This window comes from Malaclemys terrapin, chromosome 6, assembly GCF_027887155.1.
Source record: "Malaclemys terrapin pileata isolate rMalTer1 chromosome 6, rMalTer1.hap1, whole genome shotgun sequence".
NCBI lineage: Eukaryota > Metazoa > Chordata > Testudines > Emydidae > Malaclemys > Malaclemys terrapin.
This window is the reverse complement of record NC_071510.1, coordinates 16,432,647-16,454,085: the sequence shown is the minus strand read 5'-3', so window position 1 is coordinate 16,454,085 and position 21,439 is coordinate 16,432,647. Positions and strand designations below refer to the sequence as shown.

Genomic DNA, 21,439 nt, shown 5'->3' with positions numbered 1-21,439 from the left:
GGGTTGGCAACCTTTCAGAAGTGATGTGCCGAGTCTTCATTTATTCACTCTAAGGTTTCGCGTGCCAGTCATACATTTTAACATTTTTAGAAGGGCTCTTTCTATAAGTCTATAATATATAACTAAACTATTGTTGTATGTAAAGTAAATAAGGTTTTTAAAATATTTAAGAAGCTTCATTTAAAATTAAATTAAAATGCAGAGCCCCCCCGGACCGTGGCCAAGACCCGGGCAGTGTGAGTGCCACTGAAAATCAGCTCACATGCTGCTTTCGGCACGCGTGCCATAGTTTGCCTACCCCTGATCTATTATGTCTTCACAGCACCTAGCACAACGATAAAACAAATAATTGTAACAATGAGTGTATTGTGCCATAATGATCCAAAGTAAGTGCAGACTTAATGACAACAACCTTTAGATGTCTGAAATGCCTAGGAACTGTCTAATGGGAATGAAGAACACATACCCACACACGCCCCTAATCCTTTACTGGCTGTAACAAGAAAGGCATCTGACTTTAATTTAGACTGGCTGCCACCAGTCTGAAACAGGAAAGCAACGTGCAATGCTAGAAAGTAACAAGAGAGCAGATATGCCGAACAAAAGCAAAGCCATTTAAAATGTACCACAGAATAAAATAAAAAATTGCATCTCTTGGAAAATGCCGCATTGAGTAGGTAAGACAACAAAAAGAACTATTAAGTTTTGTTGGGTTTTTTTTAAAGAGCTACATACATTTTAATGTGGCGTTGTGTCTGTAATATTCTGTTTTCCCTGTCTATTTATGTGTGTTGCTCTCTCTCTCTCTCTCTCTCTCTCTCTCTCTCAATAATTCAGTCAGTCAGTTGAATGAGTGCTGTTTAAAGGTACTTTTCATCATTTTAAAAGTCCTTTATCTTATTTGTTTGTTTAGAATCACCCTGTGGAATCCTGAAACTGAAATCTCATTACCTGATCACCAGCGTTTACTTTCTTGAGTTGTACTTCCACATTTGTTTGTTTTTTTGTGGGGTTGCTCCTGGGGGTTGAGAAGTGGCCGTTTTAGCTAAAAGGACAGTGGGGACAGAATGAAGTTTGAATATGTGGTAGAGAAAGAAATGGCAGGACCTGGTGCCAGTCTGGAGGTACTGGGAGAATGACTCCAAGGTTGTGAGCCTGGGTAAGAAAGTAGTGATTTCAAGTCAAGTGAAGAAGAGGAAAGAGGCTCCTCCTTGTTCTTCCTAAGCTGTTTTTTGCCATGTTGGGCTTGCGTCAGTGGTGGGACATCTCGGATGATAGGTCAGACCATCATAGATACAAATAAGGGGACAGGTGAGGGGTAGTAAGTTTTCAGCACAGAGATGACACACACAATACTAGAACGCAGTATCTCCCGAGATGTGTAGTGGAGAAAGAGGAGCAGAGTCTGAGCCCCGAAGGACACTTTGCAGACTTTTTTTTAAAGCAATCCATGTTTTTCCATGACATCACCTGCTAACAGTCATGAAAGTAACATTGTTTTTAAATGATGTGCTGAAAGTACCTGTCCAGGCTCTCCCAATAACCTATTTCCAGGCTTTGGGTCATAGTTGTTATGTCTGTCAAACTCTTATCTATGATATGGCTTGTTAGGGGGTAAATTGACTTCTAGATGATTATTATTGCTTAAACCATTGCACTGGGAGAAAATAGACCTCATGGCTCAAATTGGGCCAGGTTGACAACCCCTGAGAATCTTTGGAATCGGTTTCTTTTTTTAAAGTAAGCCTAGCCATCATATTGCAAAGAAAACCTTGATAATGTGACCGGAGTGTAACCATGATAGCAATCGTATGCTTACAAAAAGTGTTATCCGAAAGCCATTGCTTCCAGCAGCACAGCACCTTCTAAAGCCATGCTGGGGAATTGTCCATACTGACACAGAAGGAAAAGTAACATCTCACTATCCCCACCAACCACTTCCTGAAGCACCATGACATTCTCCAGAGCTTTCATAACCAAGTACTGGCCAGGTCCGGTTCAGCTTAGTTTGTGAAACCTGATGTGATCAGAACCCAAGGTGATATGATTACAGGCCAGATACGTCCTGATGTCCAAGTCTGCACCTACACATAGAAAATTAATGTTTGGAGGAAGAATAGCTCTTTGGTTAAGCTTAGACTTGGGAGACCTGGGGCCACGTCCCTACACTGCCATAGACTCTTTCGTGTGGCCTTGGGCAAGTCATTTAGACTCTGTCTCAGTTTCCCATCTGTGCAATGGGGATGGTAGAACTGCCCTACTTCGCAGGGGTGTTGTAAACATAAATACGATAGAGTGGGAGGCACTCGGATACAATGACAGGGGCCAGATAAGTCCCTGAGAGATAATAGGTATTGAAGCAGCAAATATGTGATGGATTTGTAGTAGGTCAGATATCTTCTGAACTTTGATATGATTAAAGTTATCACAAAGTTAGAAGTCTAAAAGTTTCTAATGTGAATATTTATTGCTGAACTTTGGTTTAACACTTAACGAAGGTATGGAATTTTGATATCGATTTTATATATAATACACCTTTTTGCTTTGAAAATCCCTCATCAGAGTCACCCTGTGTTAAAGAGTGAATTCCTCGCTGGATTGAACTGGATTGTATACAAATACATCAGTGCCTTTGTCTCCTGGCAGCACCAAGCTGCTCTTGTTTCACATTTACGCAAATTTAGCTTTCAAGAGAGCTCCTGGAAAAATCAACAGAAATGTCAAGGGTCATGCTAGTTTATTCTCTCCCAGTGCAGTTCTATTTGAGACAAAACATAGAGCAGGTGTAGTGCTGTCCCAAATCCTACACTAATGAACAGGGAAGTGGATAAAAAGCAGGAATCTAATCGTATAACAGTAGTTTCTGCTTGCCAGGTGATAGACTGTAACACTATCTCTAGGCATCTCTATCACTGTCCTCGCTGTGGTATCTGGGCACTAACCACTACTATAAGCCCAACCTGTAGATTTGCTGTAAATCTTTCACCACTTACAATGTTGGTTTTAGACGCAGCCATCTGTCGCAGGAAGAAACAGTCAACTGGAGGTAAAACCTTGCCAATCTCCCTTTATAAAAGGGCTTCCCATTGAGAAGGATGACAGTTCAGTTGGGCCCAGAACTGACTTTACCTTGGGCCAAATTGTGAGTTCTCTACACAGACAAAACTCCCTCTGCAGCAAATGAGAGGTTTTCCTCAGTCAGGGCTTCAGAATTTTGGCCCCTTGTAAAAACTGAAAGAATTCTATGAAAAATAAAATGTTGAGGGCCTTTGATTTGCTCACTGGCAGCAACACTTCAATGAAGCTGGGCCATCACACATCCCCTTGCTGTAGCTAGCCCTGGAATCCCCCTTAAAATGGGTTCCCTGCGCCAGTGGTTATGGCGCTGGCTCTGGATTTGAGGGACTGGGTTCAGTTCCTGGCTGTGATTCCCTGCATGATGTGGGGCAAGTCTCTGTGTGTGTAGACATACCCTTAAACACAACCATGAACCAGCCCTGCAGCCTGAACCTGAGTTGACTGGCATGGCCCAGCAGCAGATGTATAGTTGCTGTGTAGACATACCGTAAGACTTTGTGCCTCAGTCCCCCCATCTGTAAAATGGGGATAATAGCACTTCCCTACCTCACAGGGGTATGTGAGGATAAAGACATTAAAGATTGTGAGTTGCTCAGATATTATGGTAACGGAGGCATATAAGTACAGATAGGCAGATTGTGCAGAGGGTCTTGATGGAAAAAGTAATACAGCCTGGCAATTACCATAGGACTGATGGCAGATAATGTGGTCTATCCATTCCCTGACTTCCTCCTGCCTAAGCTCCACACCAATGGTCTCTTGCAGAGTCCCAGGAGGTGGGGGTGGGAATGGTGCTATAGAGGGAGCTCACCTTTCGTCCATGGGTGGAAGGAGATCTAAACAGTGCCCTCTGCGCACGGATCTAGGGGACACAGTCTGCATCCCAGGAGTTTACTTTCCCTTAGTAATGATGTTGGATGGGTATGCACAAGCAAAACTATCATTTTCTCTGTAAAAGAAAATATTCACAGACTTGTTAAGAATGACACCCTGCTGATTTTTCTTTTGTAATTCCCAACCTTTTGTCCTTAGAGGTTTTTTTAACCGGAACAGGTTTAAAATGTTCTTTTGTGCTGAGCATGATGCACAGCTTGAGCCAAAGCTGGGCTTTCGGTTTCCAAACCACACACAGTGCGTTTCCATCTTCCACGGCAAGTTTGCGGAGGCTTGCAAAGAGAGAAACAAGAGGGAGAGGCTTGTGAGAGGGACTATTCTGTAGCCTAGTAGTTCATATATCTTTGCCTGACAGAAAAGGAGATCGCTGGCTTATCTCCAGAAGGGAAATGCTTCCAAACACCAGGTCTTGGGTGATGGACTAAAAGTGGTTTTTTTATTTTTATTTTAGTTTTTTTTTTACTAGATGGAGTGAAAATCAGAGTGCAGGTCAAAGGGTCACCCCTCAGGACAGCAGAAACTGACTCCAAATAAATAAGACTAAGAAAACACAGAACAGAGCTCTTCCTAGGAATTTCAGTTAGTGAGAAATTTGGAAATGATAGACAGAGGGACGGTTTTATTCTCATAGCCAAAGCCCCATTCATCATGTGGAATAAACAATAAACTCCAAAGTAAAATTGCATTTAGAAAAGCCTCAAGAGTCCCAAACTGAACGTAAATTCTAGCATGGTCATAACCAAGATAATACATTTTTAATATTTTTCCCAGGGCTAAAGTAAAAGCTACAAAAGGAAAGTATTGAGGATACAAAGTTTTTTATATTCCTTTGAGTGAGAGCTGGCCATTAATCAGTAGCTTAGTTGGTTGTCCCCTTTATAAATAAGTAAAGGGACGTATTTTGGATTAAGTCACTTAAGTTGTACTGCTGTGGAATAATTTCACCAACGTATTAGTCACACAGATATTTTCTCCAACTGAGTGCTTTTCATTCCACCTTTTTCCCCTTTATACACATTTTTCCCCTTTATACCTTCGACAAAAGAAGCAAAAGCTCACTCCCCTAGATCTGTTTGTTTCCTGTGTTCCTCAGATGGTAATGTTCCCAGGTAATGATTATACAGAACAAATGCTTATGCCAAACCAATGGGCCAAAGTCAGCCATTACACAAGCAGCTGCCGCGCTCTTGACTTCAATAGAGTTGCACCCACTTGTGCCAGGAATGAATTTAGCCAAGCATCTTCTTTTAAAAATCTTTTAAAGACTTTAAGGCCTTAAGGGCACTTGATCTCTAAATATCAATTTTAAATTTTGAAACATTAATGGGTAGGTGCAGTGTTCCTGCTGTGGAAGAAGGAAAGGATACTTTTAAACGTACATAGTTCCCATTATCATAGTAGGTGAGTGCCTCACAATCTGTAATGTATTTATCCTCACAACACACCTGGGAAGGATAAAGAAGTGCTGTTGTTCCCATTTTACAGATGGGGAAAACAAGGCACAGAGTCTAAGGCCCAGATCTGCAAAGGTGTTTTGATGCCAGACTTCCATTGAAGTCCATGGAAGTTAGTCCCAGATCCTCATAGGTATTTAGGTTTCTAAGTAACTTGCCCAAGATCACAAAAAGAGTCTGTGATAGAGCAGGAAATTGAACCAAGATGGCAAATTCAGCTCTACTGAAGTCTGGATTCTGCCTTCCTTGCTTGGAGGGTCTGGGTTTGTAGGGGTTGGAGAGCAGGGGAAAGAGATGAAATCACACAAAGGAGCACAAAAAAAAAAAAAAAAGCTTTCACATGAAATTTTGTTAAATGAGACTCTTAAATTTTTGCAGTGCTTCAGGAAGGACCTGTTTCAAAAGATGCTCGTCTCCAAAGGAGAAAAATGTGATTCTTTTCTGATGAGAAAGCAGCTTCATAATTTTGGATGATGGAATTGTGACTATAAATTCTTGGGGCTGGTCTGGAAAGGGAAGCCAGTCCACTGAAAATCTACTCTCTAGAAGACAGCAGTCACTGAGCTGCTCAGTTGCTGTTTGCAAACGTATACATTTGTGGGGTTATTTATTAATTCCTTACTGATATTTTGCCCAGCTCACTCTACTTTCTAAAGCCTCTTCAATTATTTACAGGCTGACTCTAAGTTATTGGTGCACCCTGTTACCAGATGTGCCCATTACTTTGGGGTATGCTCATTTATTCGGGTTACTCCTCTGGGGAAGGGGGTTCTGTAATCCTGTCAATGTACTGCTTGTGTCACTTGTGTTTTCATATGGAGCTCTACCTCTCCCTTCTGCAAGTCCCCTCCCAATGGAGCTATCCTGCAGGACCTAGGGTTCCTAGGGTTGGGTTACTCCTGCCCCAGAACCGGATGAACACACACACACCCACACATTAACAGAGCAAGTCTGAGCAGACCGGGTCAATCAGCACTGTCAAGCTGACCCCTTATATGTCTCTGGACTCAATGGGCTGGAGGAAGCAGCACTTTCAAGCTGTCTTTCCTTATATGCCCCTGAGCTCCGTGGACTGGTCAAGCAGCACTTTCAAGCTGTTACCCTTATGTGTCCCAGTTTCATCATGTTCCTATCCCCACTCCCCCAACACAATTGTACTAGCAGTAACCTACTTGATGAGCAAACCCCACAGTATTTTGGGCGCTGCAGGGATCTTTAGCTTAGGTAAAAGAAGCGTTGCTGTAGAGTGAATGGGGGAAGCTAAAAACACAAAAGAGTAAAGTTCAGTAAGAGAGAGAGAAGCAACCAACTTAACCATAAAAGTTATTTATTGAATACTAATGATAACTACACAAGGAGAGCTAAACCAACATAACATATATTATTAGAGGTTAATACCTAAGGTAGAAAGGAAAACAGAGAGAAAGAGGGGGGGATCTCACCCACTCCATGAGGCTTGAACTGGTCGGGGTTCCCAGGTGATGGTGGTAGCCAGGGCCGGCTCCAGGGTTTTGGCCGCCCCAAGCAGCCAAAACCAAAAAAAAAAAAACAAAAAAAAACACGATCACGATCTGTGGCGGCAATTCGGCGGGAGGTCCTTCGCTCCGATCAGGAGTGAGGGACCGTCCGCCGAATTGCCGCCGAATACCTGGACGTGCCGCCCCTCTCCGGAGCTGCTGCCCCAAGCACCTGCTTGAGAAACTGGTGCCTGGAGCCGGCCCTGGTGGTAGCGGAGGGTCCTGAATGCTGGAGACAGGCAGAGCACCCAGCACGATCAGTGAGGAGATGATGGAGTTCCAGTGGAACTGATGCCTAGTTTGGATCTAAGCATCAGAACCCTGACTAGAGGGTGAGTAGGGATTTTTGTAGAGAAAATACAATGGTTCAAGGGAGAACACTACATTTGTTTATAGGTAAACTGATGACCCAAGGGTTTTCTTTAGACTAGACAATAGGAGCTGATCACTCTTGGCTATGGGGGGTGTTTTCTTCCAGGGAGCTCACAATGCAACTAGGCTGCTTCAGTATTTGGATATCAATTAAGGATTCATTACTAGAATTGGTCTGATAATTGCTGAGCTGGGTGTGTGCAGACATAGGTTCATTAGCATCTGGAGCAGAGATTCCCATGATGCAGTGCTTCCCTGCTTTTTCTGGTCCTAGAGTTCAGTGTGGTTCTCTGTTCTCCATTCTGTATGTAAATTGAGATGTCTTCCTGTCCCATCTTTCATGCAGATGAGGCTAGGGGAGTTGTCTCTTCTTCCATTCTGTATGCTAATGTATCTTAATCTTGTCACCCTTGTCAGGAGGGGTCTAGGTGTGTCTCCCAACGCCCTTCACTGCTCTCTGCAAGTTTTCTTCCTCTGAGGGGTTTTGGTTTAAGCAGAGGCTGGGGTGGGGGGGGTGTCTTTCATGAGTCAGGCTGGATACTGCACCCTGGTTCCCCAAGAACACAGAGATGTCTGGTATCAACCCCACTGACTGAAAGTGGGGTCTAGACAAGATGCGATAAATCGATCCCAGAAGATCGATTGCTTACCGCCGGACCCGGAGGTAAGTATAGACCTACCCTTAGACTATTTGATTGGTTTGGTAAGCATCCCAACATGCGGTAGCTTATTCAACCAAACCCAAATCTTTTGAGAGTTGCCCATAATTGTTCCTGGCTGCATGTGAGACTGCTGTGCTGTCACATGAAGCCTGCTGCATTCACCTGTAGCGTGGCCATTTCATTTCCGCTTTGAGCTGTGCAGCGGGGCGATGCTAAGTGGTGTGAAAAGCACTCATAGAACGGTAATTAGTTACACTTGTTACCTTTTGACCCGCTTGAGAAATGTATCCCACTCTGCTAAAGATATTTGAGAGCAATGCAAGCCCTCTTGGCGTTTGTTTTTTCCTGCCACGAATCTTCAAATGTTATGTTCCAATGCTTGAAGGCTATGCTGGGATGTGATGGGAATTCAGCATGATTTTTTTTTTTTTAACCTTTAATGGGCTGGGTGAATTGTTCCTACTGTGCCAGCAGATGAAATGGATACTTTTAAACACTTTGTTTTCCTACCGCTTCCACTTTTACCTCGCAGTGGCAAAGCTAGATGGGTTGCAGTTTAGAGAATATTAAATGATGCTGCCTCTGTCGCTGTTTTACTCACTCTGTGTGGTTCTCCACCTCCCTGTAGGGGAGGCTGGGACACAGGTTGATGAGCCTGCTTTAGCCTTGGTTAACAGCCGTTTAGCTCAGGCAGGAGAGGCTTGTGCTTTAGGATCCACAGATCCTATGTTCAGTCCCCACTCCTGATGACTCAAGGGGAGATGGGGTGGGAGGTGGCGTTACTATTGCTACCAATGATGCTCTGTAGGTTAGGGCAGCATGGTTGGGTGTTTCCTGAGGAGCACAGAAACTCAAGTCTGCCCACTGGATCTCAGACAGCACCGCTGCTGATCTCCATCAACCCAGGGGAAGCAAGAGAGCCATGACTGCTCAGAAACCCGGGACTTCTGCGAGGCAGTGGATCCCCTGCCACACTACACCAAATAATTTATTTGAAGCGTTTTTTTTTTAAAGTCTATGAATAGTCACATTTGCAGAAGTGCTGAGCAGTGTTCCCTCTAATTTTTCCCACCCATGTGCAGAATGAATTTTGTTATGTGCACCAATGTGGAGGTGATGTGTGATGCAACACCTCCATATTGGTACACATAACAAAATTCATGTGATGGAGGTGGGGCCAAGGGGTTTGGAGTGTGGGAGGGGGCTCCGGGCTGGGGCAGAGGGGTGGAGTGTGGGAGGGTGAGGGCTCTGGGTTGGGGCTGGGTATGAGGGACTCAGGGCTGGGGCAGTAGGTTGGAGTATGGGGGGGTGAGGGCTCCGACTGGGGTGTGGGCTTTGTGGTGGGGCCAGGGATAATGGGCTTGTGGTGCAGGCTGCCCCGGGGCTACAGCAGGGAGAGAGGACTCCCCCCAGCTCTCTCTCTCCCTTCAGCAGCACATAGGCTGGGGGCAGGAGGCGCCTCTCCCACAGCCGCGGCAGCTCCAGGGCCGGGGCTCTGGGATAGGCGCCTCTCCCACAGCCGCAACAGGTCCGGGCTGGGGCTGGGTTGGGGTCTGGGGGGAGGGGGTGCCTCTCTCCACTGCAGCAGGTCTGGGGTGGGGCTGGGCTGGGGCCGGCAGGGGGAGGCATCTCTCCCCACCGCCGCCCTAAGCACCTGCACAGCACTTAATAGGCTGCTGTGCGGCCACGCAGCTTAGCGGAAACTTAGGTGCTGAGCAACCACAAACCCCCTCCACATCTGTGGACTGCCTGAGCCAGATACGGAGGAGAAGGAAGACATGGGCTGACATGTTCCAGGAGATGGGAAATGCAGGTGTTCAGTAACTCTGATAAATCAGGTCACAGACCCTTTTTCCAAGCTGAGAAAAAAAGCAGTAAATTCCAGAGGGTGTCCAGTAAATCACCTTTTTTTCCCAGTTCAAAGTGCAAAATGAGAAATATATATCCAGGTTCATTGACTGTGCCATTCTGAGTGCCTGCCCCTTGCCCTGTCCTCCCCCGCAATGTCTTGTGTGGGAGCTAATTCCTGGTGGCACAGGAACGCAGGTTGATGATTCAATATCAGCTGAGGATGAGCAGGGTCAGATTGGGAACATCCATGGAAAAAGGCGTGCAAGAGGACAGCACTGATGACCGTGCAAAGAAGGTACCAATGTGAGATTTCTTAAACCTCGACCCAAGGTTTAAGAATCTGAAGCCTCTTCCAAAATCTGAGAGGGACGAGGTGTGGAGCATGCTTTCAGAAGTCTTAAAAGAGCAACACTCTGATGCGGAACCTGAACCACCAAAAAAGAAAATCAACCTCCTGCTGGTGGCATCCAACTCAGATGATGAAGATGAACATGCGTCGGTCCACACTGCTTTGGATCGTTATCGAGCAGAACCCATCATCAGCATGGATGCATGTCTTCTGGAATGGTGGTTGAAGCATGAAGGGACATAAGAATCTTTAGTGCATCTGGCCCATAAATATCTTGCGACGCTGGCTACAACAGTGCCACACGAACGCCTTTTCTGACTTTCAGGTGACATTGTAAAGAAGAAGTGGGTAGCATTATCTCCTGTAAGTTCAACTTACCTGATAAAGAGATTGCACTACAGTACTTGTAATGGGGGAATTGAAAAATACAATTTCTTTTGGTTTTTTTTACAGTGCAAATATTTGTCATAAAAATATAAACTGAGCACTGTACATTTTCTTTTTTCTATGTTGTAATTGAAATTAATGTTTTAAAATGTAGAAAATGTCCAAAAATATTTAAATAAATGGTATTCTAATATTGTTTAACAGCATGATTAATCATGCAATTAATTGTGATTCATTTTTTTAATCGCTTGACAGCCCTAAAATAAATAAATGGTAAAGCTTCCTCTCAGAAGCTGACAACTCCTGCTCCCTTTGAAGTCAATTTTTTGGTAAGGCAGTTTTACCATTTACTTCAATGGGATCAAGATTGGGCCCTAAATTATTAGGCTCATTGTCTTGCTCAGTGTCAGACACCCTGTGCCATGAGGTGAACTGACAGCCCATCACACAATGAACTGTCAAAATCTCTCTGTCAAAATATCCATTACAATAGCGAAAACAACCATGATTCCACATGTTCGCCCACATAACTTTCCAGCTCCACCCTTTAGGAACTCTACAGGAAACAGCTGTAATGTCTACGTTCCATATTGTAGGAGGTTTTGGAGTCTCGTTTTGGCCAGGAATCAAACTGCTGTAAACTCAGAAGGAGATCTCCCCCAGCTTGCTCAGCCCTCCTTTTTAAAAACGATAAACAGAAGAAGAAGGAAGAACTTATATTAAAGAACTGCTACTATGCGTCTAATTATGATCTCACAATGGTGTAAACCAGGAGTTACGGTACTGAAGTATTGAAGTCAATACAGTTACATCAAGTGTAAAACAAGTGCCAGTGGAGAGACATGGGCCCTAGGCACTGGATGTTCTCTCAGGTGGAGGTGTTGAAAATCACTCAAACTTAATCATTCAAAAAAAAGTGTGTGCGGGGAGGGGAATCCGGAACACCCCCTCTACTGGCTGGGATGAAGTAAGGAGCATTGTTTCCAGAACACACTGAGCCCAGAGAAGGTGGGTCATTTTACTGACGGAGAGATCAAGAAGTTAGAGGTCTGCTCAGGCCTAATTTTAAAGTCTGATCTGAGCACAAGCTGACCTGAACCCTACCCGAGTCTGAGAGGGTTGAGTTGCTTTCAGACCCAAACCAAACCTGACCTTTCCCACCCCCCCAAAACCTGTTACAGTGATGCCTACTCATCCTTGGGGCTTGACCTGGTGTCTAAATGTGACCAGTTATAGCTTATTTGCATGTGTGTGTGTGTGTGTGTGTGTGTACATTTATATATAAGAATGTATGACTTTTTGAATTGATCACAGATTTAAAATACTCCTGTCTGTAGAGCAAACCCTACCCAAGATGTCAAATAGTGCAGTTTTCTGAATATAACATTTAAAAAATCTCTGCATGCAAATCTGATTCACACTTACACCAAGTCTCCATTGCGCCAATCTCTCCGGGCAAAGTGACCTTAAAATGAGAGTGATGCAAGGGGGCCTTAGTATAAATAAGATATGGGCTCTCGATATACAAAATTTGTCTGTCTGAGGCTTGCTGAGCTCTCTCTCTCTATGAATCAGACCATTCTGAAAGTTGTAGATAAAGGAAGAAGTTAAACAGAGCAAGCCAAACAATGTTTGGAGGATTCTTAAAATGTCAGCACACTTAAAAATGCTGGACACAGCCTCCCACAAACTCAGGTTTTTAATTTACCACACAGCTGGTGAAAAAATTCTGTGTAGTGGCAGCTTAGGCTGTGCCAAATTTGAAAGAGTTCAGCTGGTTTTTGACCAAGAGGATAAAGTAGGGATGAGATTCTGGGCTGCATCTCACACAGAACTAACAGCCTTGGGGAGAGAGTTGGCAATGCTGGTTTTAAGCCACCTTTGTGCCCTCCCAATCCTGGGCTGCTTTGGGACCTCTGGCATAATTTAGACAGCCCTGGGGACCTATCCAACTTATGGCAGCCTCCCCAAGTTACCCTATATGCCACTGCACTGCCTGGAATTCACAGTGTTGCAGATACATTCCCCCCACCCCCATGCCTCCCTATATCAGGGCTCAGAGCGAAGCCTCCTGGTTGTCTTCTGTAGTGTCTGTGCTGGGGGAATCCTCTACCACAACTGGGGCTTTATTCCTCTGCCACCCTATTTATACTGCCTATAGGGACTAGAGTGGGAATGGGGAGCTTTAACAAGAGCCATGCTTCAGCATTAGCTACAGAGAGACGACACATCCCCCCAGTAATGTGAAACATCACAGAACAAAATCATTAAACATTGCTGAGAATGAACAGTTCCCTTTACAGTCACTGTGGTAGCAATGGTGCAATATGAGCTCCTTTGTCATTTAATTTCAAGTGCATGTTGGCTGAAGGATTAGCTTCCTTTTCCTGTTTCATATCGCAGAAGGGCTAGATTCTACCACCCTTTCTCACACCAAGAAGCATCTTCCTCTGCAAGGCATCCCACTGAAACCAAAGGAGGAAGATACTACTTAGCATGAGTCAGGCTGACAGAATCAGTCCCATTACTAAGTATTTATTCCAACACTTCGCGTGAAAAGTGCTGACCAATGTGCACAACACTAAAAGAGAGAACTCAGCCCAGAACGTTCAGGGGTTAGAAACTCAGCCGGGAGGTGAAAAGTGTAAACAACTGAAAAGCAGATTGAACAATTGAAGAGTGTGTGTCATATGCATACACACGGTGCTATTAGTCATGTGTGTCCCCAAAATCTTAGTGGACTGAGTTCACCCTGATGTAAGTGGGAACAATTCCAATGAAATAAACCAAGTTGTACCCTTTATATTGTACCCATTTATCTCACTGAGTGTGTGGATGTGATTTGGTTTTTTTGTTTGTTTGTAGTTTTTGATCAAAAACAAAATTTTGGGTTAATTAAGGTACCGTTTAGCTACTTTCTACTCATCCTCCCCCCCATCAGCAAAGTGTACAGAAAGGAAGGACAAATTTGTGGTTTAGGGACTAGTCTGAGATCCCAGAGGTTTGGTTTCAATTCCTAGCACTGCCACAGATTTCATGCGTGACCTTGCGCAAGTCACTTAATGTCTCTGTACTTCAGCTGCTAATGGGGAAAATGGTATTTCCTTTCTTTGACTCTTGACGTGTCTTGCCTATTGAGATTGCCAGCTTGGAGGACCAAGACTTTTTCATACTATTTGTACAGTAGCTAGCAAAATGGGACCCCCGTCTCAGCTGGGGCCTCTGAGCTAGGGGTGACCATACATCCCATTTTGGCCAGGACAGTCACCTTTTTCAGCTCTGTCCCGGGCATCCCTACTTTTTCGCCAAAACCTGGACATTTGTCCCAGCTGCAAGGCAGAGCAGAGAGCAGCAGCTGCCGAGAGATCAGCTGAAGATTGCACTGCCCACCAGCAACAGGGGAGAAATTTGCTGCTGGCGGGCAGTGTTGGCTTCAGAGCTGAGCCCCTGGGCAACGCGTACCTTGGTGGGTCAGCCCCAGCGGCAGGTGACATGGGGCTCAGGCGCTCAACCCCAGTTCCAGGCAGCATTGAATTCGGGGGGTCAGCCCCAGCCTCACTGCAGAGATGTGTAATTAGTTCCTGATGTTCCGTACAACCCAGGACCCTTAGAAACTGCAAGGGCTTGTTTATATTTATGCATTTATTTGTTTTTTAAAAGAATAATGGGTTTTCCTTCTGCACTGATGACATTCCCATCTGGCAACCTCAGTACTGGCTGCTTTGATCCTGTGCTCACCTTTCAAAGCCTTGAAGAGGTCGTCTTTTATGTTTTAAAAAAAATCCAGCCAATATTTAATATGAAGGAGATGTTTATCAGGGCTGGCATCATCACTTTGCTCTCTTTCGTTGCACATACAGCCTCTGAAGCTTTGAGGCACAGGCACAGATGAATAGTGAAGGAGGTCAGTGACTGTGTTTATTTTGAAAGAGGGACACTTGGATTAATGAGGAGGAATGCGTGTTTGTATGTGTGTGTTTCTGATTCACTCAGTCCCCTTAACCTTTGACTGCCAGTGAGCCTTGATTATTTCCCCAAACTGTCTCCTAGATTTAGGATATTACACTGGCCAGATCTCAATTTGAGATCCAAAATGTTTTGTGAATGGTTTTACTTTTCTGGACAGGACCTTTTTCCTCTTCTGAGGAGAAGGGACACAGTGCAATTGTCAGAGTTCATGAAATCACCAGCGGCTCTCCGAGGTCTCTGTAAATGAAAGCAAAATATGCTGTATTTTAAAACGATCATCCCAAAGGAGCTTTCCAGGTAGAAAAAAAAACCTCCTACGCTAATAAACAATACAGAAACCAGCTGTGTTGCTCCCTCATTCCTGGGACATATGGATGACTGTAAAATGGAGATATCCCAAAATACTTGAGAGCAGTCCTTGGACCAAATGGATTTTTTTTTTTTTTGTTAGTTTATTTTCCAGACAGTCTTCTTTCTCTGAGGAGGCAATGAAACCCAAGGGATTGTACTGCCGACAACAAGTAATTTTTGTTAGTACAAGTTAGATTTTTGTTTACACAAAATTCAATTTTTCGCCCGCCTTTTAATAATCACGTATTTACATTCCAAGAATATTCTATAATATTTCAAAGTTTCTCTCATATCTAATCTACTCAGTCTGCACAATCTAATGACATGTGTGTGCCCAGCACAATTTTTTTTTGAACTGCTGCAAACAAAATAATGCTGATTAAATCAAGAAGGAGTGATAACTAGATTTATTTATTTGTAATGTTCCCGTCTCTCCCCTCCCCTCTCCTCCTCTCCTCTTCCCCCCCTCCCAACCTACCCCCCCTGGGGCCCTTCCCAAAAGTTATCGTTCACATTCAAATTTAGTGGAAAAGAAAAACAGAAACGTTCAAAGTTAGACTGTTTTAAGAGTTGTCTCAGAACTGAAGGGGGACTTTATGGATTACAGCTGTGCTTATTTTATGGTTTCCTGGCTTTTTACAGTTTTGCAGCATACAGTCTCTAAGACTTCAGACTGCAGAGAAGAGGGTGGAGCTTGCGTAGAATGTTTCCAAGCTGTGATCTGATAGTTTCAAATCCCAGCAGCACAGGGTTCATATTGGTATTGGAAAATGAGCTCAGTTGATCACATAGGCTTGTATTTCAAGTTCATGCATTTCTCCTCTGCACAATATGTATCTATCTTCTGTATAAATGGAAACTGAGTGTGACATTTTCACTCCCAATTAGCGAAAAGAATCAGGCCTCATGGCTATGATGTCATTAGTGGGCTTTAATCCATAGCTGTGACATTATAGTTGTGAAATACACGTTTTTCCAAAGTGTGACGAAAAACCAGGACAATGTTTACATAAGTAGTAGCATGTAACATGGTATGTCTGTAGTAAAAATGATATCAGACGCCAGTGCATCTCATGTGCTTTGGAGGCACAAGGTCAGAGGGCCCCAGGCATTCAACCACCCAGCAAGTGCAGATATCCAACATATCATTCTTGATTCATATTTATATTACTGTACCGCTCAGAGGCTCTAGTCAAGATCAGGCCCTACTGTGCTAGGGCCTGTAAAAATACACAGTACAGATAGCACCTGCCTTGACGAGCTTACAATCAATGCTGTTGCTTTCATAAGATTTTATTCTTATGCTTTTACGTGGAGTAACTAAAAACAGTGTCCGGGGGTGGGGGGCGGAGGGGTTGTTCAATCTATTTTGAAGCTGTAAAGATCGCTTAAAACACTGAAATAAAGTGGAAACACTAGGATGAGATTCTGTGCAGTACCTCTTTCATAGACCAGGGTGGTGGTGGTGGTGGTGTGCTAATGTGGCTTTAATCCGGCTGATCCTGACCTGCTCCAGGGCCTGTGTAATTTGGACACCTCTGGGGACTGCGTTACATTATAAAAGCATCCCAAGGCCATCCTAATAGCCACAGCACTGCATGCTGACGCAGCCCTGCCTCTTACACACTTCCACAGCCTTGCCTCTGGTACGCAGCTCACGCTGGGGCTTGGTAGGAGCATTACGGCTCTTCCAGCAGTAGCTGTACCAAGGGAATCCTCCCCTGGCCTCAACCTGCACACAGGATCAACAGGGGAGGTAAAATTATGATGATTGTCAGTCTCTAGTATTCACAGTGGGACTGCCACCACCAACTGGAAGAGAATGGGATGAAAGGAGAGAAGAGGAGATGAGGGCAGTATGTCATGTTGATGAGGACTCTCCTTGCTTCCAAATATTTGATCCTTTCTTTCACTATGAGAGAACCAGGCTTGTCTTGGGCCCAGATTCTGCTCTCAGTTACACTCAAGAACATCCAGAGAAACTCAGGCATAACAAAATCCCTGAGGCTGGGAATCAAACAGCTCTACCCAATGGGAAGCAGGATAGGAAAAACAAAATGCTATTTTCCATCACTTTTTAGCGTCTTAAATTTTATACTGTAGGCTATTTGTTTTGCAGAATGAGCAGCCCAAGGATTATTACAATGCTGTGGGCCAATGTCACTTAAAGGAGGAGTGTGCAATCCAAAATTATCTGAGTGACAAAAAGAGTATCTGGAAACCACCCGTGTGGAGGCAAGGTGACTTTATGGCTCTAGGCTTCTTCGTAATGTGCTGTAATATCATGGTTATGGTCAGGGAATTTATTGTACAGCTGAAACTCCTTTAAATGCTAGTGCAAGTTATGTGTGGTGTACAGTACTCCATGCACCAGGATGACAATATAGACCAGGGATCGGCAACCTTTGGCACGCAGCCTGCCAGGGTAAGCACCCTGGTGGGTCGGGCCAGTTTGTTTACTTGCCGCGTCCGCAGGTTTGGCCGATCGCGGCTCCCACTGGCCGCGGTTCGCTGCTCCAGGCCAATGGGAGCGGTGGGGAGCGGCGGCCAGCACATCCCTCGGCCCGTGCCACTTCCCGCAGCCCCCGTTGCCTGGAGCGGTGAACTGAGTCCAGTGGGAGCCACAATCAGCCAAACCTGCAGACATGGCAGGTAAACAAACCGGCCCAGCCCGCCAGAGTGCTTATCCTGGCGGGCCTCATGCCAAAGGCTGCCAATCCCTGATATAGACTATTTAATCTAAAGTTACTAAAAGGGGATTTGTTCCTTCTTAACACTGAGAACTTGATATTGACTCCCAATATATGAGCATTCATCACCACAACAAGTATCATCTGGTAACAGCATGGTCTGCCCCTTTAAGGGCCAGGGGGATTTGGTGTCAGCCAGCCCTTTTCTGAGGCAGAGCCCCTTTAAGTACTGGTGTTTGGGACTGGTGGAAGGGATTATCAGACCTAATTGTGAAGGGCTCAAGCATTTCCTATAAAGGCTGGTGAGTTACATGAAGCAGTTACAGGATTCTATGAGTCTATGAAGCAGTTACAGGAAGCAGTGTCTGTAGCAGGGTGACTTTTAGGGAAATGGCTGGTAGAGCAGGAAGCTCTAGGGCAGTGGTTCTCAAACGTTTGTACTGGTGACCCCTTTCACATAGCAAGCCTCTGAGTGAGACCCCCCCTTATAAACTAAAAACACTTTTTTATATATTTAACATCATTATAAATGCTGGATGCAAAGCGGGGTTTGGGGTGGAGGCTGACAGCTCACGACCCCCCATGTAATAACCTTGTGACCCCCTGAGGTGTCCTGACCCCCAGTTTGAGAACCCCTGTTCTAGGGAATAGATAAACCCAGTCTTTTTCCTTTGACTTGGGATCTTCTCCAGGGGCCTATGTACTGAACTGTAGGACAATGGAACAGACTGCCTAGGGAGGTTGTGGAGGCTCCTTCACTGGAGGTTTTTAAAAGGAGGCTTGACAGCCATCTTGGATGGTTTAGACAAAACAAATCCTACAACTTGTCAGGGGGTTAGAGTAGATGATTCTTGAGGTCCCTTCTAACCCTGTGGTTCTATGATTCTACGTTTTACTGTGAAGAAACAAAGTTGAGGGCAAGTATCAGGGGGGTAGCCATGTTAGTCTGTATCTACAAAAACAAGGAAGAGTCCGGTGGCACCTTAAAGACTAACAGATTTATTTGGGCATAAGCTTTCATGGGTAAAAAACCCACTTTTTCAGATGCATGGAGTGAAAATTACAGATACAGACATAAATATATATTGGCACATGAAGAGAAGGGAGTTACCTTACAAGTGGAGAACCAATGTTGAAGGCCAATTCAGTTAGGGTGGATGTGGTCCACTCCTGGCCAATCCTCACTTACAGACAATCCCCCAAACTGAAGCAAATACTCACCAGTAACTACACACCACACCACAGAAACACTAACCCAATCCCTGTAACAAACCCTGTTGTCTTCTCTGTCCCCATATCTACTCTAGCGACACCATCATAGGACCCAACCACACCATCAGAGGCTCATTCAGCTGTACATCTACTAATGTGATTTAGGCCATCATGTGCCAGCAATGCCCCACTGCCATGTACATTGGCCAAACCGGACAGTCTCTACGTAAAAAGATAATTGGACATAAATCAGACATCAGGAATGGTAACATACAAAAGCCAGTAGGAGAACACTTCAATCTCCCTGAACACTCAATAACAGATTTAAAAGTAGCCATCCTGCAACAAAAAAACTTCAAAAACGGACTTCAAAGAGGAATTGCAGAGCTGCAATTCATTTGCAAACTTAACACCATCAATTTGGGCTTGAATAGGACTGGGAGTGGCTGGCTCACTACAAAAGCAATTTTCCCTCTCTTGGTATTGACACCTCCTCATCAATTATTGGGAGTGGACCACATCCACCCTGACTGAATTGGCCTTCAGTGTTGGTTCTCCACTTGTAAGGTAACTCCCTTCTCTTCATGTGCCAATATATATTTATGCCTGTATCTGCAATTTTCACTCTATGCATCTGAAGAAGTGTTTTTTTTACCCACAAAAGCTTATGCCCAAAAAAATCTGTTAGTCTTTAAGGTGCCACCAGACTCCTTAAAGTTGAGGGCCTGAATCAGACTTTGGTTGTGGTCAGTCTTTTCTGGGCTGGGGAGACAAGCCTGCAGCCTGCACACCTCTAGTGCTTGTGTTCATAGGGGAAGCAATGCATCTTTGGAGTTTTAAAAATATATACAGTGCACCTGTATTTTGGAAGGACAGGACTGACCCTGGAGGATTGCTCTTGTTAATATTGTAGTTATTACAGTCCTCACAAGGTGTAATCTTTCATTTATTTTAGTAAACACAGCTTTGCATTAGTGACAATATAGATGGAGAACTGTTCACAGTTAAAGCTAAAAGAAAGAGACATGTCCAACAGCTGTGTTGAATAACCAGCTGAGATTATACAACTCGTAGGTCATTACAATTGTGGAGATACATTTTTAAAGAATTTTCTTCAATGCACTTACTCTTTTACATAGACACTATATTTCTAATGCTATGTTCTGTAAAATATACCTGCTATATATTTAGATATTTCTCTGCTAAAACAAATCTGATTCTCAGGTATTTTCTCTTGAGCTAGTTAGTTCCCAGAGCTTCTCCCTTTACTTGCCACTAGCTCTCTCACCTCAGAGTCACTCAGCCTTTTCTCCTACAAGCATGCTCATAGGAGACAGAGGATAATTCTTGGGAACAGGTGTCTTATGCCCTCATAATCCATCTTCCTTAAAGGAAAAGACTCACATTTCTTCCTTATGTTTTCCTGAAATCTGGTGAACATGGATTTCAAAAGTACAACGGATTGTACTGACTTCTGCTAACAGTGGGTGAGCTGAACATGAATGAGTACTGATCTTTCTTGAGTCTCCTGCTGGCTAAAAAATATCTGAAGTGTTTAATCCAAGCAAGGTTGTTTTTTGAGATGTATACAGGCAAAATCATGTTTTTATGTGCCCTCATACTCCAGGGATGTGTTTGTGTAGCTGACTGCTTGGGGATAGCACACAAGTTCTATCTTGAATTTTAGAATTCACACCTTTTCCCACTGTCTGCCACAGGTTGGCTATGACATATCACAAACCCATCGTTGGCCTAACCAGGTGCCAATCCATTAATGTCAATGGAGATGTGCCCATTTATGCCCATCTAAATTTTACCCATAGATTGCTTATGGGTTTTATTCTTCAAATACACACAATTCGGTGATCAAATAATGTTCCAAGACATGTCCTGCAACAGAATCAGATATTTCCTCACAATTTACGCATACTATTTCTGTTTCATGTTTGCAAGTCACACAGAGCCGGTGCCTTCAGCTGGTTTAGGGCAGGATTTTGTGCAAATGAGAGGTGTATTTGTAGTGTAATTCTGCCTGCGAATCTTGTCCCATCATTGCCAACTGAAAGGAAGCAGGCATCATGATGTTTCCTGCCAAAAGAAAGCAGCCACAATAACCACCTGCATCTGCATTCATATAATCAAGAAACCATGTAAAATTCTGGTCTTATAAAATTCTTCCCATCTTTCAGACATTCAGGTGGGATTCACAAAGGTACTTAGGTGGCTAACTTCTCTCCTTGGTATTCTTGGTATTACCTGGTAGAACAGGAAATTCTATGCAGGATGGAACAAAGTTTTAAAAGATTTGGATAATATAGCTTAGTTGTGGGCCATTGAGAAGTAAGACTACCAATGTACAGATGGGGACTTCCCACTCACACTCCCCATTATTCCATTTAACCAGTTCTCCAACTATGTGCTGTAAATCCCATTGGCTTCAATGGGAGTTACGCTTTGTGAGTGAAGAACAGGGTTCTACTATGTCTATGTTGAGTGCAGATAGAGAAACAAATCCACAGACTTCTGTCCAGCTCAGACATTTTAATAACAGACTTTTCGTTAGCCTCCACCCTTTTCGGTGGTAAATTCTTCCATACCGCTAATTAATGTTCAGAGGATATTCAGACCTACAAAAGAACAGACTCTTGTGTGT

General features: G+C 44.1%; 1 protein-coding gene across 2 annotated transcripts in view; it reads left to right on the top strand.

The window, feature by feature from the left end:
• Window positions 1–554: 554 nt before the first annotated feature.
• The window catches only part of LPAR1 (lysophosphatidic acid receptor 1), a 139,561-nt gene continuing 118,676 nt past the window's right edge, over window positions 555–21,439 (top strand). For both annotated transcript variants that reach the window (XM_054032818.1, XM_054032821.1), the window contains exon 1: window positions 555–677. The gene's annotated coding sequence lies outside the window, so the exon portion shown is untranslated. The remainder of the gene's footprint in view (window positions 678–21,439) is intronic.